At 33.4% G+C, this 8151-nt stretch overlaps 1 pseudogene; it reads left to right on the plus strand.

Annotated features, from left to right (window-relative positions):
- The first annotated feature begins 3257 nt into the window (after positions 1-3257).
- On the plus strand, positions 3258-4426 carry LOC106686799 (malate dehydrogenase, mitochondrial pseudogene; annotated as a pseudogene).
- Positions 4427-8151: the final 3725 nt, after the last annotated feature.

Here is an 8151-nt window from a genome sequence, read left to right on the forward strand (position 1 = left end):
GGTAACTAAATTCTATCATAGGATCAGAAGCAACAACATCCCCCTGTCATTAAAAGATGTTCGCCAAGACACATCTACTTCCGTAGTCGGAGCCTAGGTTCCAGCGATTTGAAGGAATATTGATAAAAGTCACGTTACTGTTGGAGAGGCACAATATGGTTTTCACTGGTCCTCTTCCAACGCCATCAGGAACCGATACATGCTCACTATTGTTGACGAGTATACGAGGTTCCTATTGCATTTCCTTATAAGGCTGTAACAGTTATTGACAAACTTAACGGACTTTTTGGTGTTTTCAGAATAATATCCTTTGTTCACCAAGACCGCGGGAGTTCCTTCATGTCCCAGGAACTAAAGTTATTCTTAGCAACTCATGATATAGCCACCAATCATTATTCTGCCACAATATTAGCGATAATCATCAGGTACAAAAACACAATGGGACGATTCGGAAGACTGTACTCCTTGGTCTTAAAACCTGACTACTGCCAACGACCCACTGAGGATTTGTTTCTCCGGAAGCACTTCACTCCTTAAGATCTCTCCTGTATACCTCCACAAAAGCAAATCACGAACTCATTTTTAGACATCCAAGGCCGTCCTACAATGATGGATATGAGCCATCTTAGCTATATCCTTTTATTCCTAGTTCAAAAACAAACTAGCTTTAATAAATTCGAAAATTTAGTCGCACTATATCACGCAAATCCTGAAGGATATGAATCATTGGATAGACAGGAAGAGGCAGCACCCGTAGACCAGTAATCACTACTCTCACTGCCTTCGCTCCCTCTTCACCACTTTCGTCATAATATTCATCTCACGCATCACATTTTCCATGTCTACGGCCTCAGAGAACCACCTGACTTTTTAGAGTGGGGAAGGATGATGATATTGTATATCAGGTAGGTATGTTCGATGTTCTTTACATACCTCTTTGTAAATTGATGATTTAATTATCATTACATTCATTTGTCTGTTAGTTTTCAAATATAGTGTAGTAACTTTTATGTAATGTGGTTTCTTAATTTAATAAAGCTTACTATTGGGTTTAAATCTATATCTTTGTCTGTTTTCATAACATCAGAAAAAAAAACAAAAAAAAAAAAAAAAGAGAAATGCAGTAACCTATTGAATTTCTGAAAAATTTTAAGCAGCGATGAAGTTCTAAACATGCATTTACCCAACTTTCACTCTTATTTCTTGTAAGACGGCTGAAAAAGAAAAAAAAACCAAAGTTAAGTAATTTTTTAATTACTGTTGTCGTTAATATCTTTTACTGTAAAGTTAATGTCTTTTAGTTTAAAAAGTTTTTCTGTTCCTTACAATTATTATTAATTATAGTTGCTTTATTGAAATTAGAGTTAAAAATTAATAATTGGTCTGTTATTCAGTTTTTGATTTTCTGTTGTTAACTGTAAAAGTTCATTTTACTATTGTCATATTACTCCTATTGTCTTGTATATTTGCGGTTTCGACAATAAGTGCAAAAATCAAAATTAAAATGTAATTACTAAATTTAGGTTTGAGTTTTTTGTTGAAACTAGGACCCGAAAATTATAACATGTTTAAAAATTACCCACAAATACTAAAAATCACTGGTACTTTAAGAGGTATTTTTTTGAAAGATTTGATGAATATCCAACATATAGAACTAATTAAAAAGCTTTAGATATACATCTTTCTCCATCCATCAATACACAAAGTTGTAATCAGCGTTAGCTCTTAAACGTTAATTCTTAAAATAATGGTTACAAAGGTTGGTAAAGGGTTAGAGTAGTTGGATATGGGTATTGATTTCTTTAAGATCACTCGGAAATTCCCTTTTAAGTTCAAGTTCTAGATTACCAAGCTACATAATGACAAAAGAGACAATACTATTAGATTACGTTGATGCTCAAAGGGGACACCTACATGATCAGTCTGACTGACGCTTAATTGTTAATATAATCGATAATATATCGAACAGTAAGGATCATACGCAATGTTAATAATATATCGAACAGTAAGGATCATACGCAATGTTAATAATATATCGAACATTAAGGATCATACGCAATGTTAATAATAAGGATCATACGCAATGTTAATAATATATCGAACAGTAAGGATCATATGCAATGTTTCTTTAGATTCATAAATATCAAAGTGCTTGGTTGGCTATTATTATGGCATTTGTCTGAAAGAATAAAGAGAAATCCACGATATGAAGAAGCACTTGCTGCCTCCCCTCCGCTTCAATTTGTGAATGATTTTAATGAATTCAAACTTTTCTGGGTAACTCATCAGTATTATTCCTACACGGTCAATCTGAACGTACATCTTAACATATATATCTTAAAATATGTATATCTTAATATCAACAAGTTTTACTGGTATTCTGACTGACCGTGTTGAGTTCCCTAAAGAAAGTATGGGATGTTATTTCTATCTTTTTTAGGAGTTGAAATTGTATCATAGTACAATTGAAGAAAAAATTATGTTTGGGTATAAATTTAAGATGATTAATAGTTCAATATATTCGAAAATAAAACTAAGATTTTTGTCTTGAATTGTCCTAAATGCAGAGTTCTGATACACGGAGAAGTATCTGAAGCCTTCGAATTCAGAACGAACGTGAGACAAGGAGATGGGCTCTCACCAATGCTCTTCAGCCTAGCTCTAGAAAAAGAAATTAGAAGAACATCTTTCGGTTGATTGGTTGATTTGCACGTCAGACTGAAACATAAAGTTCTGTAGTACGCGGACGACATTGCGGTCCTAGAAAGTATAAATCCATTAGGACGCCCCTACACAAAAATGAATGTCAGTATAGTAGACAAGAGACCACGCGAAAGACCAAAAAGCAGATTAATTGGCAGAATGAACAAAGATGTGAAAGCAGTACCCCAATAGCCAGCAGCAGTAGAATAATTATTGAGAATAGAATAAACTTTGGACAATTTTTTTTTTCTTAATGTAATATAGGAAGTGGTGGTAATCAGGTAATCATTTTTTTTTTCTTCATGTTCAATGTACTAAAAAACTTTTTGGGCGATGAAATATGTCTTCAACGCCAATTTTAAAGCTTATAATTAAAAAAAGTCAATATATTTCTCCTGAAATCTTATGTTTCTTTTAAAGAACGATTTGTTTTATTCCACTTTCAATGTATATGTAATAGATACAACCGATAGTAGATGTAGTAACCGATTCGGGTTACTGAAATATACTTTACAACATTAACTCAACAATACAGCAGTTCTGATTCAAATTAACAAATCACATGTTCAAGTTACAATTTAATAATTAGTGATTATCTAACTTAACCCTCCCAATAAGATTAATATTTAAAATTAATCATGCTTTGCAGGCGGTTTTTTTCCACATCTAACAGAACTAATGTTAAAGTAGCAGTACTGGGAGCTGCCGGAGGGATCGGTCAACCATTGGCTTTACTACTGAAATTGAACAAATTGATAACAGAACTCTCGTTGTACGACATAGTTAAACATACCCCAGGAGTAGGGGCTGATATCAGTCACATCAACACAAATTCCTATACGAAGGCAGCTACAGGCCCCGAGGAGATGGCTGACGCTTTGTGTGGGATGGATGTAGTGGTGATACCTGCAGGGGTTCCGAGAAAACCCGGTATGACAAGAGATGATCTCTTTGGTTCGAATGCATCAATAGTAAGGGACTTGACGGAAGCTGTCGCAAAGTTTGCTCCTAAAGCTTTCCTGACCATCATAACCAACCCTGTCAATTCATGCCTTCCCATAGCAGCGGAAGTAATGAAGAAAAATGGTGTTTTCGATCCCAAGAAGGTTATTGGAGTGACAACCTTAGATTTAGTAAGGTCCAGTACATTCACAGCGAACCTGAAGGGAAAGAACCCTGCGGAATTAAAAATTCCTGTGGTCGTTGGTCATTCAGGAGAGACTATTGTACCACTTCTTTCTCATTGCCAACCAAAGGTAGACTTGACACAAGAAGAAATCACCTGCTTGACGAAGCGGATTCAAAACGCGGGAACAGAAGTTGTAAAGGCCAAAGCTGGGGCAGGAAGTGCAACCATCGCAATGGCTTTCTCGGGAGCCAGGTTTGTCGACGCTCTTCTGCGAGCTATGTGTGGTGAGGAGAATGTTGTTGAATGCAGCTTTGTCGCTCATGAATACTGCGGGCTTAATTATTTCGCATCCCCTCTCATTCTGGGTAAAAATGGAGTTGAGAAGAAATGTGGAATACCTGATCAGATATCAGATTATGAAAATGAGCTGGTGAAAATAGCTCTCCCAATACTGGCAAAAAATATCAAACGAGGTGAAGAATTCGTCAAAACTGGCAAGATATAGGTGAAATTATATAGCTATATGTGAAGGGACAAGTAGAAGTGCTTATTCTTTTTTCTTTGAAGAAAAAACAATTAAAAGTATTGAAAGTATTGTATTTTGAATTCTGTTTTATTTTGTAGAGGAATAGTATTCTATTTGTTTTTATTTGAAAAAAATCTTTCGATTCAAAACCGTTTTATCTTTAGATACATACCTCAGTTTGTAAATATGAATCGTTTTTGAAACCAATTTTCAAATAGCGGGAATATGAGGAATTTTCCTGTTATTAACGATGATGACTACTCAATAGTTATGAAATTCCAACTGGAGAAATTTATATTGCTCTTTAGTTTGACAAAATAATACACGAAAACAAATTTATAAACAAATTCAATTTAAAAAAGGGCTAGTTATATTTTATTAATAAATCAAATTAACCTTGAAATGGTAATGTATCATCTACAGCAGGCTTTATTATCCATTCAACTTAGTTACTGTTGTAACCTTGACGCAAATTAGAGGAAACTAAAATTATTTCGCATCTCCTCTCCTTCTAGGTAAAAATAGAGTTGAGAAGAAATTTGGAATACCTGATCAGATATCAGATTATGAAAATGAGCTGGTAAAAATATCTCTCCCAATACTGACAAAAAATATCAAACGAGGTGAAAAATTCGTCAAAACTGGCAAGATATAGGTGAAATCACATAACTATGTATAGAAACATATATTTTGTAATTTTACGAGATTACAATAAAGAGTAAAAAAAGGTATTAATATAATTTTATTTAATAGATTAATTAGGGTTATATTTCGATCAAAGAGGAAATCTAAAATAATTTCAAACCAGTTAAATATTCTAGTTTTATTCAATAATTCTAACTAATAATTTCTTTGGTAATTAGAATTTCCATTAGTATTTATTTGCATATGAGTGAATTTTGTGATTAAATAACACTTATTTAACCATTTATATTTTATTAGAATGTTTTTTTGTTTCACTTGTGAAATTATATATTTTAAAATAATTTATTAAAGTTTATAAATTGTTGAAGGTCATGAAGCGATGACCAGCTTTAGAGAAATTAATAAAGGCTAAAGCTTGTATTCTGATTATATGGATGTATGAGTAGTATAAGTTGAAACTCAAAGAATGTATAACATTTAATTTTGAACATACCAAATGAAGAAAGAGATAAAAAAAAAATTCAATATCTAAATAAATACCTAGCAACATAAGGGATTGGCAATACATCATCAGAGGAAATTAAAGATCGTTTGTTAACAGTTCGACGGAACAGACCTATGTTAATTGAGTTGGAAATCCCCATTAGAGGTTGTGGGAGACCATTTTGAAAACTATGAAAAGTTTTAAATTAATTCAAATTTATGTGTGTTTCAGTTTTGTTCATTATAAAACACCTAATCTGTTTTTATACACATTTTATTAAGAGCACATGACATTGCTGTACAATTGTTTATGTATAACCCCCTCATGTCTAACCTTATCAAAAAATATGATATTTTAATTTTACAACAGTTTCTTTCTGCAAATTGCAAATTAACTTATTTATTAAAAATAAACAATAATAACGATCTTAGCAGCGATAATAATAAGCAGTGAAAATAATTAAACGATTTTTCGACCGGATACCGAATTGCTTTTCAAGGTACAAATCACTCCTTTCAATCACATTGGGTCTTGAGAACTCAAAAATCTATAATTTGAGGGGGGGGGGGGAGTTTAACAAGATAGTGTTTTGGGTCCCGTCCTTTACATCCTTTTCACTTCTGACATCCCCATAAATATCGACACGTTCCTGGCAATATTTTCCAACGATACAGCCATTCTATCATCTCACTTGGGTACTGTAGAAGCTGTATCAAATCTATCAATACACCTCGCTCAGATTGAACAATGGTACAATCAATTGTGGATTATTTTTAATGAATCGAAAATTTAATTTAAATGAATTGAAACTCCCCCTCCAGATCCGACTCAGGTATTTTGGCTACAACCTAGACAAAAGACTCTCCTAGAAACCACACACCATGCTTAAAATACAAGCACATAAGAGACGATTCAGGTAACTATACCGAATACTAAGAAAGTACTATCAATCGACAACAAACTTCTGATTTTATGGAAATTCATTAATAAATCGTGTGTGCGTGCGTGTGCGTGTGCTTGTGTGTCAGTATTATGATTTTGGTATGAATACATAATTTATTTCGATTCGATTCATTTCGATTCAGTTAAATGAATCATCATAATGGTCAAAGTCAGCCAAATTAAATTCGATTCAATGTAATTGATACTACTTACTGAAAGAATTTGATAAATAATTTAAAAATAAAATAATCTGAAAAAATAGGTATAGTAAACATGTATTGTTCTTGTTTAATTTGTAAATAGAAATTTTGAAAGATCGCAATACTTATCCTAACCTATATATTTTATATATACGTAAGTGAAAGCCAACCTGAGTGAGCACTGCCTGTTCAATAGTTAATCAAGCTGCACAGTTTTTTAGGTAGTGATAAAAAAATAAAAATAATGAACAAAAACTTCAAAGGTGTTAAAAATATAGTCAAGGAGCAAGACGATGCTGGTTGCTAGCTCATGTCGAACATAGAAGAGAGAACCAATGGGGAAAAGAACTCTTGGCCAGCCAAGCATCAGCTGGGTCGTTCTGAAACATGGAATATAAATCACATCATCCAAATTGGATTAGTCATATCCAAAGTCATTTCATTCATTCATTTGCGACACATCTGCTATATTTGTCGGATCTGGTCACTTATTCGAATACAGTTAATGATATTCACCAACGCTTCATCAATCCACCCACCTTTCATAAAGAGATTGGTGTGTGTGTGTTTCGGTACCATTGGCCCCAGTGATGCCTTCAACACAACTCAGGACGAACTGTAACTTCTCATTTTTACGAACAGTGACCAAGAGAAAAGTGTACTTTTTTTTCCGATCCCAGTTAAAACAGAACAAAAACACGAAATAATAAACTTACATGAAAGAACATAATTCAAAGCGAACACTACCTTTTTCTATCAAGAATATTTGAAGGTTCAAAATATATTACAGGATTGATGAGGTAAGTAAGTGTACGGAATAAAGGATTGAAGGAAATGGGACAGTTATCAAAGAACTTAATACGATTACTGTACTCGTATTTCTTCATGTGATGGGCTGTTCTACTGTTTCCAGTTGTAGTTCATGATTTATGTGGGCCATGTTACGTCTCTCAAGTGAGTGACTCAACAAATCTTCTGTATTGTACAATTGTTCTGGTACAGTTGAAGTGACTTCAAGGTTGTAGGGTATTAGAAGTGTAGCAGTGGTGCACTTTGTAGTATTGGTGGTCTGAGTATTGATTTTTATATGAGTAGTTTGAGTCTGACAGCCCTTGTGATTAGATCAGGTGTTTGAGTTGATATGATGTCTTGTTGTATACGTGCGGTTAATGAGAGGTGAGACTTTAGTTTTATGTCAAGGTATGTGAGATGTCTCTTTGTCTTTAACTGTATACCTTGAAAAAATTTCGTTGGTGTAGCATGCATTATATCATCAGTGTAATGCATTTCTATTAAATGTAAACTTGTAGTAAAACCTTTGCGAATTAGGCTTTATTATTCACAATAAACGTAGAACAGAAATATAAAGATTACAGAAATGGTAAAAGTGCAGACATATGTTACTAATTAGGTTAGAACAGATAACAGTTGTTACAACAACTGGATCAATCATAACATTCTTCCATCCTCTTAAAATTTTAGTTCATAGTCTTTTAAACGGGCAGGTGTATATCGCTCTCTT

Source organism: Halyomorpha halys, unplaced genomic scaffold (assembly GCF_000696795.3).
Source record: "Halyomorpha halys isolate HHAL.00 unplaced genomic scaffold, Hhal_1.1 Scaffold878.1, whole genome shotgun sequence".
NCBI lineage: Eukaryota > Metazoa > Arthropoda > Insecta > Hemiptera > Pentatomidae > Halyomorpha > Halyomorpha halys.